The sequence below is a fragment of the Suncus etruscus genome, chromosome 5 (assembly GCF_024139225.1).
Source record: "Suncus etruscus isolate mSunEtr1 chromosome 5, mSunEtr1.pri.cur, whole genome shotgun sequence".
In the NCBI taxonomy this organism is placed as follows: domain Eukaryota; kingdom Metazoa; phylum Chordata; class Mammalia; order Eulipotyphla; family Soricidae; genus Suncus; species Suncus etruscus.
Window position 1 is genome coordinate 108498211 of NC_064852.1, and position 18439 is coordinate 108516649.

General features: G+C 33.9%; 1 non-coding gene across 1 annotated transcript; it reads right to left on the reverse strand.

The window, feature by feature from the left end:
* Positions 1-133, reverse strand: LOC126010071 (small nucleolar RNA SNORA51). Its single transcript, XR_007496209.1, has one exon. It is a non-coding gene; the product is annotated as a small nucleolar RNA SNORA51 (small nucleolar RNA).
* Positions 134-18439: the final 18306 nt, after the last annotated feature.

The following is an 18439-nucleotide window of genomic DNA, read 5'->3' on the forward strand; positions in this document are numbered from 1 at the left end:
TTTTGTCCCCCCATTCACAATACAGACCAGGTAAAGAGCCTGGTTTGAGGTGTATATGGGGAACATTTACTGTACCTCCTCTTTCCATACAGTCAGTATAAAGAACACAGCTTGTGGTAAGCATTAGGAGGCATTATCTTTTCTTTTTTTTGATTCGTTTATATATGTAAAAAAATAAAAACGCTTCACCAGTGCAACATTTCCATAACCAATACATGACAATTTCATGACAATATATCATCAATTTTATGACAAGATATAATTTCATCACATACTATTCAAAAAAATTAGAAAATATACATTAAGATGCTCAAAGTATTTGGGTTATACTAAAAGAAGATTCTGAACTAAGGATGATAATGTACATGGTTTACTTGAGAGCTGGTGCCAGAAAACATTCAAAAGAATTTGGAAATATGGGGCCAGAGTGAGCACAGTGGTAGGGCATTTGCCTTGCACTCGACTGACCCATAACGGCACCTGGGTTCAATCCTCCGGTATCTCATATGGTCCCCTTAGCCAGGAGTGATTTCTGAGCACATAGCCAGGAGTAATTCCTGATTGTCACTGGATGTGGCCCAAAAACCAAAAAAAAAGAAGAAGAAGAAGAAGAAGAATATATTAAGGAATATGGAAATCATAGGCCACACTTCAGACTTCAACATAGCATAAAAAAGCTAAGTCATTTGATGACTAAAATCCTTTCCATCATTGGATTAAAAACACCAGTTCTTTTGGCTTGTTTTATATACATGAACCAATTATTTTCTGGAAGGAAAAAGATTTTGTTTAGTAGCAGGGATATGAATTAAAAAGCTTTATGTAGAAGTAAGTTTAATGTGATCAAAATGGCACACCAATTTTGATAATTTCTTACTATTTTGATAATTCTCCTGGCCATTCCCTGCTCCTTTTTCCTACCCTTATCAATCATTTTTATTACTTAGGAATGCCTCCACCAAGATTTATTACTACTCAGAAAACTGAGATACTTCTCTCATCTTTCTGAACACATAATCCTTCTCTCTTCTTTTTGAACATATATAGGTATGTCTCAGGAGAAGACATGAAGAACGTAAGAGTCATAGACTAAATTCACAGCCCACAAGTTGTTTTGATTCAAACTTTCTACCAGACTCACCTAAAGATCTATTGTGTGTTGAAATAATAAAATTGCTGGTTAAGTGGAAACAAGTGGAACCACCTCCTTCCTCATAGAATACCTCAGAGAATAAGAACTTTCTTATAATATGGTTGGTGAAAGTCACCTTTGATACAACCTTTAATCAAAATACAGCAGATTAGGTATCACCAAGTGTCAGGTATTCTATCACATGGTTAGATGAATAGGTAACAATGATAATAACATTTAAACTCATTTATTTACTTCTTTATAACTAAAATTGGGTTAAAGATCAAGGGTCCATTTTTTTTTATTCTTTGAATTAGAGTTAAGTAAGATGTGTTAAAAGAACTTAAGGAAATCATTTTTATAATTACTTCTATTTTTTCATCTGAAATGTATCTTAAATTGAAAACTGAGAGTAAGAAAATTGAAGATATTTGCAGTTTTGAGTTCAAATCATAAATTGTCCTTATATCTTTTTACCTTCTTAGAATTAAATTATATCTTTAAAAGAGAATAAAAGTATTAAGAATGTCTCAGAGAAAGTTTGGTTCCTGGAGCTGTTATGAAGAACTGTGTCAGTTCTATGTCTGGGATCTAGGGATCGAGGTTGGACGGTCGCTGTCTATACACCTGGAGTCTAAGTTGGGTGCATATGACATATGTTCACAGAACAAAATAAATATTTTTGGATTTGTTACTGTTGTTGCTGTTGTTTTCATTCTTTTGTGCTTTGTTTTGTTTTTATTTCAGGACAGTGGTTATTGTGTAGTGGTTGTCTCTATTGCTGTGGTGTTTTTTGGATTTTTTGTTGGATCATTCTTTTTGTATTGTTGTGTTTCTCATCCTTTTTCCTTTCTCCCAGATTAATATTTATAGCCTCTAGAAGGATTTCGCCCATATTTTTTGCTTCTTAGACTTTTTACCCCATTTTATTATTTTCTTTTCTTCAAACAGAACCACATAATTTGAACCACCTTGTTCCGCCTCTCAAATCAAGGGGAACCAAGACTAAACAATTGTATGATCACTAAGCAGTAATAAAAATGATTGGACTTAAACACCTAACCCAAAGCCAATGACAACAGAATTGATACCCAATCTACAACAAGCTAGACACAGAGGAGACCACTTATACTAGCAGTCAGGGGGATAAGGGAGGGGGATATGGAATGCATACTGGGAATGGGAGTGGTGGGAGGACAACTTTGGTGGTGGGAATTCCCCTGATTCAATATCAATATGTACCTAAAATATTACTGTGAAAGATATGTAATCCACTTTGGTCAAAATAAAAATTATTATTATAAAACAAAAGAATAAATGTAATATTACAAGTTGAAAAACACCAGATGAGATATTATATGTATGTGAGATTATATATGTATCTTATATATACTCATGTCTACAAATATAAATGTAATACATATGATTTATTTAAATTTCTCACTTTAAAATAGCATTGACTTATTATTTGAGGTGTGCATCACTGCATAGCAACATTTTAGATACTACATTATTTCATATTATAGTACAATTTATACTTTATACACTATTCACCTCTGCTATGTTTCCTAAATATTTACTTTGCTTTATAGACTGTTATATTTTGTTTATTTAGTTCATTTGCTTCTCTTGTTTCTTTATGTACTGCATAGAAACAAAATCTTCAAGCTGTGTCTTTGTGGACCTTATTTTAGAAAACCTGATGTACTCTAAGTCCATTAATGTAATTAGAAATAGCAGAACTTTATCTCCTAGCTGCTTACTATTCAACTGTGAACATATATAATATCTTTATCATTTATCTATTGATGGAATAGTAGAATTGACTTTGTTTATATCATGTAATTTGATCACACCAACACAGCTGTGAAATACATAAAATGAATTGGATTAGTTCAATGGATCTCAACTGGGAATATTCTTTAATGTCTGGAAGGAGATACTTCTGACATGAACTAGGCACAAGACAAAATTGTTATTAAACATTCTACATTTTACCTTATTCTCAACACCGCAAAATAGAGGAATGAAACCTTTACAAACTTCATTGCTTTGAAAGGTTGAGAAGTCCTAGATAATCATTTTAAACTGTACATCAAAATAACCATTCTCCCACTTTCCACCCCTTGCTATTATTGTTTCCATAAACTACAGTTATTTTTCGAGTCCAATGACCTCTCATTGAATTTTTTTTAATCAACAATCTTTGTCATAAAGCTACAAAGCAATGTGTGATCTGACCAAACTTTTTTCTCTAGACTCTCTGTTCTTTCTCTGCTCTGTTCTCATTAACGTTTTCTTTCTCAGTATTTGGATGTTCACTTTGCTATGAAAGACATTTTTAAGGTATCTGCCTATTTTAACATTCTCACTTTAGTACCATTGCTACATAGTAGATCTCACATTATCTAAGACATGTTTTCTAATGATCTGATTTTAAATGCTATTATAATTCATGTTTATAATTGACTTAGGTTTGGCTTGTTTTTATATTTTAACATGGTTTAGAGACGTATCAGACACTAAAAATATGTGTCAAATGAATAAGATACTTGGAACTCTAGGCCAGACACTTGTAATATAATTAAATTTAATTTTAAAAGGTTACAAGGATTGCAAATATTATAGTTTTTCTTTACATAAAGGAAAATCTCAAATTGTGTTTGTATCATTACCATAATTGCAAGTATAAATTTGTTTATATCAGAAGACAGAACTTATAGGAAAATTATTATTTCGGTACAATTGACTGACAATGATACTTTTCTTTTTGTTTATTGATTTAAGGTTGTACAAGATCTCATTCTCGCTCTTTGTCTTGCTCTCTGTCTCTCTCTTGCTCTTACTGTTTGTCTCCCTTCTCCCCGTCTTTCTTTTCCTGTTTGTGTTTCTTCCTTTCTCTTTCTTTTATCTCTTTCTCTCTGTATCTCTCTATCTCTCTCTCTCTCTCTTTGATCTAGTATGAAAAACTCATTATGAGGACAGGGCAAGGAAAGATATTAGTCCTGCTTGTGTTCAAGTTCTCCCTAAGGCATGTGTTTGACACCACTTACTCATTTCACAATCTTCTGAATCAGTATGATTCATTTAATGTTTTCTTATACTGGCTTATTATTTATACAGTCTCAGTGTGTGTTTAATAAAATAGTCCTATATTATAATAAAGTTCAAACTCATAATATTTTTATCTGAAGATTTTGTATATTCTCTGGGGTTATATTTTTACTTGTGCAAGCCAGGAATACTTAATTGTCTTTGTTGACTTGCCTGTATATATTATGAACTTATCACTATCCAGTGTATGTTTCTAGTTTTCACTTGCCTGTTAAGTGAAAGAATAGCATTTTGTATTGTGGGATCACTAAGGTGTTCATGTTCTTAGCAGGAGACATAATTTTATTTCTTACAAAAATAAAATTTCATTACAATAATCAAGTTACTATAGAAGAGTACTTAGGTAGTTGACTCTCACTTCTAAATATTCATATCCCTCAAATTTTCTAAAATACATTCCTTTTATGCATAAAAATACATAAAATTAAAGAAAAGATCAGGATCATGAAAAGATTGGTACAGACTGAAAATATTTGCAACTGACATATCTGATAAAATTACCCAAGATCTACAAAGAAATTATAAAACTTAATATGTTAATAACTTCTAAAAGTTGATACTTTAACCATATAAAAATTAGTCAAATATCTGAAGACACCATATTATACAAAATATACAAATAGTAAATAAACACCCAAAAATGTTTCAGATAACATACCATTATGGAATCTCTAATTAAAACTATAGTAATTCTACTACACAATAGTGTACAATAGTGTAATAGCACTCAGAACACTGACAACTCAAAATGCTGAGAGAATATGGAACAATCAAATCTCTCGTTTATTGCATCTGGGAAAGCATAATGGAGAGTCACTTTGGAAGACAATTAATAGTTTTTATAAAATTAAACTTTCCAGCTATTATTCTCCTTATGTTGACTCAACTGAATTAAAAATTTATGTTTACACACAAACAAAAATAAGCATAAAAATATTTATAGCTTATATTTATAATAAAAGTAAAAGAAGCCAACATAAAAAGGTTCTAATACCTAATATGGTTCCTAATGTTTTTGGGGAAAAAGGACCAATCAAAAGATCAGTAATTACAAAATGTTAGAGCAGATGGAGAAATAAACAGATCACAGAGGATTTTTAAAGTGAAAGATATTTCACAGAGACTTTAAGACCTACAATCTGTACGACAACCAAGATCTCTAATTCCAGAGGTCTGACTGAAATAACTGCAACTGAGCAAAACTTCTGGAAACATAATGAAAGACTTTATCCTAAGCTTTGTCCAAGACCACCAACTACAGAAGACTGATTTAAACAACAGTGATGGAACAGAACTTCTGGAACTGTAAAGAAAGACTCCATCCTAGGCTCCATCCTATGACATGTGCAAATACTAAAATCACTAGCTAAAGAGGACTGATTTTATAATCCACAGTGAAGGAAACACTTCCAGACATCACAAAAGGACATAGGGGAGAGTAAAAGAGCATGTACAGAGTATGTAGTTTTACCCAGGACAGTATACTTCAAGGTCGGAGAAACCCTGTATCTCTTAGGCCAGGGGAATTACCTTTATAATCTCCCCAATTTTTACTGTGCCTCTGCAAAAAAAAAATAGCACTAATTAATTTGTTTTGTAATTTTTGTTGCTTTTTTTTCCCTTTGCCTTTTTTTTTCCCCTGTGCTTTGATTCGTCTTTATTTTGGGACCATGATTAGTGTTTGGTTGTTGTCTTTATTGCTGTGGTGCTTTTGTATTTCTATTTTATTGACATTTCGGTCTTTCTTCTCTATGAAAATGCATTATGTTGAGTTTGAAAAACATTTGGTTCTATGACTTGAGTGATAGCTGAAATATCTGAGTGTGGTCTTTATATTTAGGAAACCTAGATTTGAACCTTGGTGCACTGAATTGAGATTAGTGCTTGAGGAACTTCATATAGAGCCTGAGTTAATTTTCCAGAGTTCCTGGGTGGTACATATTAGAGTGAAGATACATTTGAAAATGTGCTTTAAAAAATGAGTAAGATCTGGCATCCTCTTTAAAAGGAGTTATTCAATGCAACTGTAGACTTGGTGAAGAAAAATGGGAAGTCAGACTAATCAAGGCACACTTAAATTTGTTCTAATAACTTTTCCTGAGTTTTTCAAAGATTTTCTAAAGGGTGTCTATTTAAAATAAGAATTTGATGGGCCAAAATGATAGCATGAAGGTAAGGTGTTTGCCTTGCATGCAGACGGAAGGTGGATCGAATCCCAGCATCCAATATGGTTCCCCAAGCCTGCCAGGAGAGGAGTGGCCCCTGAGTGCTGCCGGGTGTGATCCAAAAACCAAAAACAAACAAACAAACAAAAAAACGAAATACACATGTAAGTTAATACTTTGAGATGATATACATCAAAAATACTAAATTAAAAGCCTGCCTGTAAGTGAAGTATATTCATACATACTTTAGCCAAAAGAAAAATTATAGTTCAAAGGCTTCTGATTCAGATTGTTGGTGTGCACTTGAGAAATATTTGTATATCATGTGTAATGGAAGTCATATCTATTTACTATTTCCTTATTTACATATATTTTTTTACTCCATGAGTAATTATACACATACAGTTGTAAACAACTGAGATACAACATATAAACATTGCTTGCAGTTAACTTAAGTGTGCTGCTCGGAATCTTGTGATAAAAAAATCAAATACATTGAAAAAATTTCTCTACTTTAATAAAATTAGCTTCCACTTTTATAGTAATAGGAATCCATGCATAAGAATAAAAACTATCTAAAATAGAAATTAAGTTTTACAATTTTGTTTTAGTAACTTACAATTACTAATATAAACTATAGCTGACATTCAGCATCTATGATTTAGGTAAAACTATCAAGTTGGAAACAGAAAATACTCTTCCCTGGCATACTTCCTCTAAGTCTCTACCTAAATCTCTGGGATGTCTCAAAATTAAAGAAGAAATTTTGGTCCAGTTTCAGTGGTGTTTTCTAAGCAATCACAAGGGTAGAAACTCTGCCTACCACTGGAGTTCTAATTGACCTAGATGATTTAGAAAATTAACCTGAGCTATGTGTGGGTGATTATTCTTCCAAATGAATTTCACGAGTGTTTGATCCACTTCTTTGAAGAATGTCATAGGTATCTTTAGAGGGATTGCATTAAATCTGTACAAATCTTTGGGCAGCATTGCCATTTTATGACATGAATTTTGCCAATCCATGAGCAGGGTATGTGTCTCCATTTCCTTGTGTCCTTCTTATTTCTTAAAGCAGGCTTTTGTGGTTTTCTTTGTATGGGTCCTTCACCTCTTTAGTTGACTCAAATATATTTGAGTTTGTGTGGCACTAATGTGAATGAGTTTGTTTTTTTTATTTTTTAAATATTTATTTAAGCACCCTAATTGTAAGCATGATTGTAGTTGGGTTTCAGTCATAAAGAGAACATCCCTTCACCAGTGCAACATTCCCACTCCCTCTTTCAGATCCCTTGCCTGTATTTGAGATAGGCATTTTACATCTCTTACTCATTGAGATTGTCATGATAGTTATTACTGTAATTTCAAAACTGCACCACTAATCTTTGTGGTGAGCTTTTTATTGTGAGCAGGTCCATCTGGCGCTCATGTCTATTGTCTCTGGGTATTATTACAATAATGTTCTTAATTTTTCTTATAACCCATAGATCAGTGAGACTATTCTGTTTCTATCTGCCTCCCTCTGATTAATTTCACTCAGCATAATAAATTCCATGTCTATCCACATAGAGGAAAATTTCATGACTTTATCTCTCCTGACAGCTGCATAATATTCCATTGTTTATATGTCACAAAGTTTCTTTAGCCATTCATCTGTTGAAGGGCATCTTGGTTGTTTCCAGAATCTGGCTACTGCGAATAGTGCTACAATGAATATAGGTGCAAGGAAGGGATTTTTTTAATTGTATTTTTCTGTTTCTAGGGCATATCCCTAGGAGTAGTAGAGCTGAATCGTATGAAAGCATGATTTCCAGTTTTTTAAGGAATCTCCATATTGTTTTTTATAAGGGCTGGACTAGATGGAATTCCCACCAACAGTGAATGAATATTCCTTTCACTTCACATCCCGATCATAACTGATTATTCTTGGTCTTTGTGATGTGTGCCAGTTTCTGTGTTATGATATGGAACCTCATATTTGCCTTGATTTGTATCTTCCTGGTGATTAGTGATGTGAAGCATTTTTTCATGTGTCTTTTGGCCATTTGTATATCTTCTTTGAGGAACTGTCTGTTCATTTCTTCTCTTTATTTCTTTGATGGGGTTAGATGTTTTTTTTCTTGTTATGTTCTGTTAGTACCTTGTAAATTTTGGATGGGCATTAGGTAAAATTTTCTCAATTCTGTGGGAGGTTTTTGTATCCCTTGAGGTGCAGAAGCTTCTCAGCATAATATAGTCCCATGTGTTTATTACTGCTTCCATTTGATTGGAGAGTTCTGTTTCCTCCTTGAAGATGCCTTTAGTCTCAATGTCTTGGAGTGTTTTACGTACATGTTGTTCTATATACCTTATTGGTTTCAGGCCTGATATCAAGGTCTTTAATTCATTTATTTTTGACCTTTTTTGCATGGTGTTAGATGGGGGTCTGAGTTTGCTTTGCTGCAAGTGGCTAACCAGTTTTGCCAACAAGACTTTAAAAAAAAAAAAAAAGCTTTCCTTGCTTCATTTTGAATTTCTTGTCCCTTTATTAAAGATTAGTTGATTGTATGCCTGATGAACATTCTCTGAATACTCAAGTCTATTCCACTGATCTAAGGATCTGTCTTTATTCAAATACCATGCTGTTTTAATATCTATTGCTTTCTAATACAATTTAAAATTGGGGAAAGTAATAGCAGCCATATTCCTTTTCTCAAGGATTGCTTTAGCTATTCATGGGTGTTTATTGTTCCAAATGAATTTCAGGAGAGTAAGATCCACTTCTTTGAAGAATGTCATAGGTATCATTAGAGGGATCTCATTAAATCTGTACAATGCTTTGAGGAGTATTTCCATTTAAATGCTGTTAATCTTGCCAATCCATGAGAAGCGGACTTTTGTAGTTTTCTTTGTATACATCCTTCAACTCTTTTTTTCTGAATTTCTTTTTAATTAATATTTTTATTTAAACATCTTGATTACAAACATGATTGTGGTTGGGATTCAATCATGTAAAAACCACCACCCTTCACCAGTGCAACATTCCCATCACCAATGTCCCAAATCTCCTCCTTCCCAACCCTCCCCTGCCTGTACTCTAGACAGGCTTTCTATTTCCCTCATTTATTCACATTGTTAGGATAGTTCTCAATGTAGTTATTTCTCTAACTGCACTCATATATCTTTGTGGTGAGCTTCATGTAGTGAGCTGGAACTCCAGTCCTCCTCTCTTTTGTCTCTGAAAATTATTGCAAGAATGTCTTTTATTTTTCTTAAAACCCATAGATGAGTGAGACTATTCTGTGTCTATCTCTCTCCCTCTGACTTATTTTACTCAGCATGATAGATTCCATGTACATCTATGTATAGGCAAAATTTATGACTTCATCTCTCCTGATGGCTGCATAATATTCCATTGTGTATATGTACCACAATTTCTTTAGCCACTCATCTGTTGAAGGGCATGTTGGTTGTTTCCAGAGTCTGGCTATTGTAAATAGTGCTGCAATGAATATAGGTGTGAGGAAGAGATTTTTGTATTGTATTTTTGTGTTCCTAGGTTATATTCCTAGGACTGGTATAGCTGGATCATATGGGAGCTCAATTTCCAGTTTTTGGAGGAATCACCATATTGCTTTCCATGAAAGTTGGACTAAACCGCATTCCCACCAGCAGTGGATAAGAGTTCTTTTCTCTCCACATCCCCGCCAGCACTACTTGTTCTCATTCTTTGTGATGTGTGCCAATCTCTGTGGTGTGCAATGGTACCTCATAATTGTTTTGATTTGCATCTCCCTGATAACTAGTCATGTGGAGCATTTTTTCATGCAACTCTTTAGATAAGTTGACTCCAAGATATTTGACTTTGTGTGGCATTAATGTGAATGGGATTGGTTTTTTGATGTCTATTTCTTCTTATCATTATTAGTCTATAGGAAAGCCATTGACTTTTGCATGGTAATTTTGTAACCTGCCACTTTGCTATATGAATTTATTGTTTCTAGATGTTTTTTGGCAGAGTCTTTTTTTTATTTTTATTTTTAATTATGAGAACAAGGATGCAAAGAAAGAGGACAAGGTAAAGTTACAGTGGAAGGACAATCACCCATAACATAATTCTCAGAAGTCCCCATGCTGATATCTTAACTTTGAAATTTCAGCCAAAGAACATTAAGACAGAATCCATGTACAATTACTTTGTCCCTCAAGTCCCCAGATTGTAACACATTATAATATTTTTTAACAGCACATAAGGCAATCCAAAGCCATAAAACTTATGTAACTCCTTAAATATTACAGGCATAGTATTTTCTTACATTTCCATATACATGCATATTAGCTTAAGTTAACCTCAAATTTTAAGTGAGTTCTTTTTAAGGATTAGAGTCAAAGGAGCACAGTAAAAATGGTGTTAGAGTGGCAATTGTTGTTTGCATAGGCCCACCAAAATATGAGAGACATGGAAAGAAATAACCTTGGCCTAAATACAAAGAGACCTGACCCCTGAAGTTTCCTGGCACAAGACCAACTCTAGTCTCCAGGCAAGCTAGATTGTCCAATCCAAGACATTGTCTGTAGTGCCAACACACTTTTATTTTTCACACAGTCTCTGTTGTTGGTATCATGTTTCTGTATTAAAGATCCTGGAATCTGCATATCCTACATTGAAGTCAGGATGTGGAGCATCCTCTCCTTTCACCTCACAATCAAAGGGCAATGCAGGGAGCCCTGTCCTGTAAGTAGGTCGTTGTTGTTGTTAAGTCTTCTCAGTTTTAAGGGAAGTCTCTTTTGAGCAGGTCGATGTCTGAGCAGTATAGGGTCTTCCATGGTAGAGGACTGCTTCCAGGTGATGTTATAGACCAGCCTGGATGTTTTGTGGATGGCTTCCCTGGTTCAGGGGAGAATGGAAAATGCCCTTTCTTCTGAGGTCTGTGCCAGGTCGTTATGTCAATGTTCAGGTTGTAAGGTCCCTTTTCACTACAAGATTTGTGTGTTCCAATCACTATTAGATAGGATCTTATTTGTATGTATAGTATTTTTCCATTTTAATGTGCCTATGCAAATAAGAAGCAATGCCACGTGGTGTTATTGTCGCATATGGGGGCCATAAGTACAATTCCAATTATTCCCATGATATGGTTCAATCATAAGCATTAAACTGGGGGACTCTTTCACCAAAATTCCTCGTTAAACAGCTCAAAAACAGAAGATATAAAGTGGTTAGAATCGTCACTGTATAAGACAACATTTAGTAAGAATTATAGCTGTCAGAGAAGAAACACAAAATATTCTAAAGAAATACGTGTCCATTATATGTATCTTGAAACAGTTTGGGGTTGTTATACACAATGCACAGTTTTGGACTGTGATTAGGATTGTACACTACTAAAGTTAAGAAGAGTAATGTAGTTTAGTGACGTTTGGGAGGGGGTTAGAGAGTTAAGGAGTAAAAAAAGAGCTTCGTAGGGGTGTGGGAAAGGGCAGAATGCAAAATGAACATTCTGTATATGCAAAACATAACAAAAGAAAAAGAAATACTCTTAATACATGAAGTACGCGTGGGGGCGTGAGCCCCCCGTGCGGTTCTGTAGTTTTTGGATGCCTAGGGAGGAATTTCTCACCCCCTCCCCCCAGGGCCCGATTAACCAGGTGTGGCCCTGAAGACCCGCCTGGTGTGGGGGGAATCTTGTTCGCCTGGAGTAAGTGGTCAGCCCAAGGGTCCTATGGCTAGCTGTCCTGCCCAGAGCCCCCAACATACCAGTCAAACACTCCAGAAATCCTGACATGCGGAGTGTTCTGAGCCCAGCCGGGCCTCTGTAGTTTTGGATTTGGCAGAGTCTTTAGGGCTTTCTAAATATAGTATCATGTCATCTACTGTGAGAGCTTGACTTCTTCCTTTCCTATCTGGATGCCCTTGATATCTTTTCCTTGCCTGATTACTAAAGCAAGTATTCCCAGTTCTATGTTGAATAGTAGTGGTGAGAGAGGGCAGCCTTATCTTTTACCAGATTATAGAGGAAATGCTTTTAGTTTATCTCCATTGAAAATAATATTTGCCATTGGCTTGTGATAGATGGCCTTGACTATATTGAGAAAAGTTCCTTTCTTTCCCATCTTGATGAGGGTTTTTATCAAGAATATGTGTTGGACCTTATCAAATGCTTTCTCTGCATCTATTGATATGATAATATAATTTTATTTTAATTTTTATTGATATTATGTATTATATTGATTTATGTATGTTAAACCATTCCTGGTTTAAATGGTTAAACAATTCCTGGTATGAAACCTACTTAGTTGTGGTGAATGACCTTCTTGATGAGGCATTGAATCCTATTTGTCAGGAGTTTATTGAGGATCTTTGCATCTGTGTTCATCAGGGATATTGGTCTGTAATTTTCTTTTTTGGTAGCATCTGTTTGGTTTTGGTATCAAGGTGATATTAGCTTTATAAAAACTGATTGGAAGTGTTCCTGATTCTTGAATTTCATAAGAAAGCCTGAAAAGTCTGGGTAGTAGTTCCTCTTGAAAGGTTTGAAAGAATTTGTTAATGAACTCTTCTGGGCCTGGGCTTTTGTTTTTGAGAAGACTTTTGATTACCTTTTGAAATTCATCAATAGTTATGGGGCTGTTTAATTGCTACATCATTCTTATTCAAATGTAAAGGGATATGAGTCCAAGAATTTATCCATTTCTCCCAGGTTCTCATGTTTTGTGGCATAGAGTTTCTCAAAGTAGTCTCTGAATCTCTTTGAATCTCTTCAATATCTATAGTGATCTCCCCCTTTTCATTCCTAATCCAGTTTTTCAAGTTTCTCTCTCTCCCCTTTTTTTCTGTGAGTTTTGCCAGTGGTTTACTCCAGATTTTGACAATAAACGAAATCACTTCTTCTGCAAAAAGACTTTTTAACTTATTTTCTGATTTTTTTCTTATCTTAAATTAAATTTTTTATTCATTAAGCTGAACAAAACTTTAGTTACTCTTTGGTGTGCTTTATGTAAACAACTCCAGATTCCTTTGAAATTTGGACTTTAGATTTGGCTTAGGTAATGGTTTGGGTAAATGGTTTAGAATTTGCAAAAATTGTGTTACAGATTTTATAGACAAACTTCAATTAACACATACTTTCTTGGGATATAGACGTAGTAGATTCATTTGTCTGTAAAACATATCAGAATTATATTAGGTCAGATTGAGTCTAAAGAAAATCTGGTTTTGGCCAGAGTGATAGAATCATGGGTAGGGCATTTGCCTAGCTAAACTGGCTGACTTGTCTTCAATCCAGAAATCCTATATTGTCTCCTGAGCTCTACCAGGAGTAATTCCTGATTGCAGAATTAGTACTAAACTCTGAGTCTTGCTGGATGTGGCCCAATAACCCTAACTCCCAAAAAGAAAGAAAATCTAATTTGTGTTTCAATAAAGTCAAGATATATCAATGTGAGTAGAACTAAACCCAACCCTATTTGCCAAAAAATTTATATCATGTAACAATGTCGGATAGCACTGCAGCAGGAACTCAGTGTTCTTCTTCATAATAAAGCAAATATCTTTCAAGTAATTATGTTTAAACTATTGATTCAAAATCATTGACTTGTTGGGTTATTTGTATCATCTTTTCTCATCTTCTCGTCTCAAATGGCCTATGTTCAAAGTAGGCCAGTAACCTATTACTAATGGATGTCAAAATCTTAGCTCATTTTATTGCAGTTTCTTCATTTATGCTTTAATTTGTCAAACATGTATTATATGCTGAAATGATCCAAGCATCTGGACTTGCAAAGATAATTACAGTAAAAACAAACATTGTATGTGTGACCTGAAATGTTTACTTGTTATGGTATGTTTACTTGTTGTGGTATGAAGTAAGAAACAAACCATTAAAATAAAACATTTGGCTCTTGGCTAATTTCCAAGATAAATTTAGGGGAAAATGTTCACATCTGTGTTCCCTCAACTGTGTTGAATCAAGAATATAAGGCCACCAGAGATTTGACAGTAGTGTTTTATTTCTCTTATGCAAATTAAAAGGAATAGTGGCATTCAAATTAAATATACACAAGTTTACCTAAAAGCTTTAAAACTGTTTGAAATAGATTCTTCCTTACATTAATTAAGCAAATATTGATCAATACCTGCTATGTGTCGGGCATAGTGTTTCAGGAAAAGAGAGTGAAGATACAAAGAAGACTATTGGGGAAAAAGTAAGCATAAACCAAGGCCATAAAAATAAAACAAGTATTAAGAATTTGCCTTGCCTGTGGCCTAGCCAGTTACAGTACCTTACATCCCATATAGATTTCTGAACACTGCCAGAAGTTATCTCTAAGCAGAGCCAAGAGTAATTTCTGAGCACAGCCAGGTCTGACCCAACTATTCCTCCCCACCCAAATAATCAGTAATTCATGGCAACTTGATAAATAAATTACAACTCAGAAAAATAGTACAACTGTATCAAATTATTCAATGTATAGAAACTATATAGGGAGACTTATAAATCAATGAAGCTTTTTAGACCTGGATGTTTAGAGACTTTTTAACAATATTAAACATTTTAGAATGATAATTTTTAGCAAGGCTCAAGCTATACAGCCTTCAGTGTTTCGGACAGGGGTTCACCAAGTTGCTCCAAGACAATTAGGGCACAAAGTGGTTATATTGAGGGTGCAGAGCTACACTCAATGAGCACTCATGAGCTCATGTGTTACTCAGAATGGATCTCAGCTCCTTATGTATTGAACTCAGGACCTTGGTTAGGCATGTGCTCAAATGCTTAAACTATTTACCTTGCCCCCAAGATGTTAAGCTTCAGTTACAACTAGGGATGGAGACTGTGTCTCAATGAAGGATTAAGTAAGCTTGAGGGAGAAAATCCTACAATAAAATATGCCCTTGAAAACATAACTAAAAGTTAATGGTTACTAGGACAAAAATATGTGAAGAGAACATAGTAAATTTCTTTTATATATTAGTCACTTCAGTAGCACAAATCCCTCTCCCTGTGATCTATTATTTGGGTTTAACATGTTTTTCATACTCATCTTCTTCTTCAGGTTATGTATCTGTTTTGTGATACAATTACATTGGGAAAAATCTTGTAAAAATGATCAATAAAAAACTTAGAATTTATTTTGGTGATTACAAACATAAAATTAAGAGACCACTTTGAAATAACCTTCTAGAGAATAGCAAGTTTAATCTGGTATTTTTATCTTTCCCTAGAATTTTCCTCTCTAGAGTCTCTTTTTTTTTCTGAAAAGTTTTTTCACCTTTTCTTCCTTGTTTTATGTATGGTTCTTAATGTTTATGATTAATTATAAAACTTAGAGTTGGATCTGTTAAATGGCTATATTTTAGTATTATTTAAAACTTCTTGCAGATTCAAAGGAAATGACTAAGCCAGTATAATTATCAAATTCTGTCTCAATCGTTTTCTCCCATATAATGTTTATTTCTTTTCCACATATTAGAAACGTCATTATGTGTCAATTCTTCTTTTTTTTAATATAATTTTTATTTTGATCATAGTGGCTTACATATTGTTGACAATAATAGTTTAGGTACATATTTACATAAAATCAGGGGGGATTCCCATCACCAAATTATCCTCCCTACACCTCCGTTTTTTGTCCTACCTCCCATTTCCTCTTCACCTTCTAACTGATTTTACCCAGCATGATATTCTCCAGTTTTATCCACATAATGAAAATTTATATAATTAAGTTTTAAGGTGGTTTTTGCCCCCCTTTTTTTTTGCTTTTATTTAGAGCTGAGATGTTTTTCATTTGTTGATGGAAATTTGTTGATAGATTCAACCTCTTTGTAAAACAAAAATGGACACCACACAAAAGAAAGACTCAAATCATAAGACCCAGCATTTTTCACTTCTCAGCATCTACTTCAAAGGCCCAAAAATTTTATTTTGAAAAGACATTTGCTCTTACGTTCATTAAATTCCTATTTATAATAGCCAAGATATGGAAACAATCCTAGAACATATGTCTGGATAAAGTCTCTATTTTACTTTTATCTCACTGAATTTTTGGTTGGAAATAGCAAGAATTTGGATGTCCTCCATCTCTTCTTTTACTTCTACCCCTCACATGCACCTGCACAGCCACAGTATGTGAAGATGGAAGTAGAAATTGAAATGAGGCATCTATAGAACTTCAACAACTGGCAGTCAACCTAAGCAGTACAGAAGCAGGACTAGAATAGACCTCCTCAGAAGTCTTCATGAAACTCCAAATCTGATTGCAACATCCTGAGAAATTCTAGCCTCAAGACCTGTAAAACAATAAACTACTCTTTTAAAGCTCCCAGTTTTGGGAATTGTGTTGAAAGTGTTTCAAAGGAAATTGATATATATATACATACATACATATATATACATACATACATATATATATATATATACACATATATATATACACATGTATATATAAATTCACAAATGAAGAAGCTATTAGCAGCTATATTTCTGGCACAGCTTGGAAGTATGTATATTGGAGTTAGGTGCTTCAGGGCAAATTGGAAAAGTGGGAAAGGAAGGGCGCATCTTAAGAAAGCAACAACAAAGAACAGAATTTGGAAATCTAATTATTGAGCATGCTGAGCAGCCCCTGCATAACTCAATGGCTCAATGTGGAGAGGTAGAGTGCTTTGGGTAGTGACCTTTGCCTTTTGTAACAAGCACATTTAAATCAAGAAAAACTGCAAGTTCTGAAAACAGTATATACCATTTTTTCTCTATCTCTTCTGTCTCTTGTTTGAATCTGTATCTATCCCCAAATGGTTTTCCCTTCTTTCTTTTAATTTTTTTTAATTATAGCAGCTATTCTCCAAACATGTTTTTGTTTATCGCAAACTGAGTATACAATTTCAACATATGGAGTGTATTTTGTTTTACTTCAGTTTATCTTAAGAAATCAGCTTTCCTAACTCTTGTTGGCAGTAATCCCAAATGAATTCTTACTATTTTTCTATTTTTACTATATTACTCTCCTTTTCTTTCTTTCTTCTTTCTCTCAGTTACAATTTGTTTCTGACTTCCTCGTTTCTGATATTTCTACTTCCTCTCTCACTTCCTTGCTCTCTTCTTCACTTTCTTTCTTTCTTTCTTTCTTTCTTTCTTTCTTTCTTTCTTTCTTTCTTTCTTTCTTTCTTTCTTTCTTTCTCTCTCTTTCTTTCTTCTTTCTTTCTTTCTTCCTTCCTTCCTTCCTTCCTCCTTCCTTCTTTCTTTCTTTTTCTTTCTTTCTTTCTTTCTTTTCTTTCTTTCTTTTCTTTCTTTCTTTCTTTCTTTCTTTCTTTCTTTCTTTCTTTCTTTCTTTCTTTCTTTCTTTCTTTCTTTCTTTCTTTCTTTCTTTCTCTCTCTTTCTTCTTTCTTTCTTTCTCTCTCTTTCTTCTTTCTTTCTTTCTTTCTTCTTTCTTTCTTTCTCTTCTTTCTTCTTTCTTTCTTTCTTTCTTTCTTTCTTTCTTTCTTTCTTTCTGTCTGTCTTTCTTTTTTCTTTCTTTCTTTCTTTCTTCTTTCTTTCTTTCTGTCTTTCTTTCTTTCTTTCTTCTTTCTTTCTTTCTTTCTCTCTTTCTTTCTTTCTTTCTTTCTTTCTTTCTTTCTGTCTGTCTTTCTTTTTTCTTTCTTTCTTTCTTTCTTTCTTTCTTTCTTTCTTTCTTTCTTTCTTTCTTTCTTTCTTTCTAAAAGGTTATGTAAAAGTTCCCAAGTTAAGAGCTGCATCTTTTGATGACAGTAATCAATAATTTCTATGGTATGAGTGATAGGATAATTGCATTAACTTTACTTACAGCCTACTCAGCCTCATTCCCTAGCACCTCACATTGTCTCAAGAAGTTTGCCACGAGTGAGCCTTAAGTGCAGAGACAGGAGTAAGTCATTAACACTATTGGGTATGGCTTAAAAACAAAGAGGCTGTTAGGGATTCCTTTTTAAAAACTCTAATTCTTTGATTTGTGCATATGTAGTCAGCCTAAAAATATACACAACTTGGGGCTGAATAAATAATGAAGCAGATTGGGTTCTTGGATTTCACATGTTTA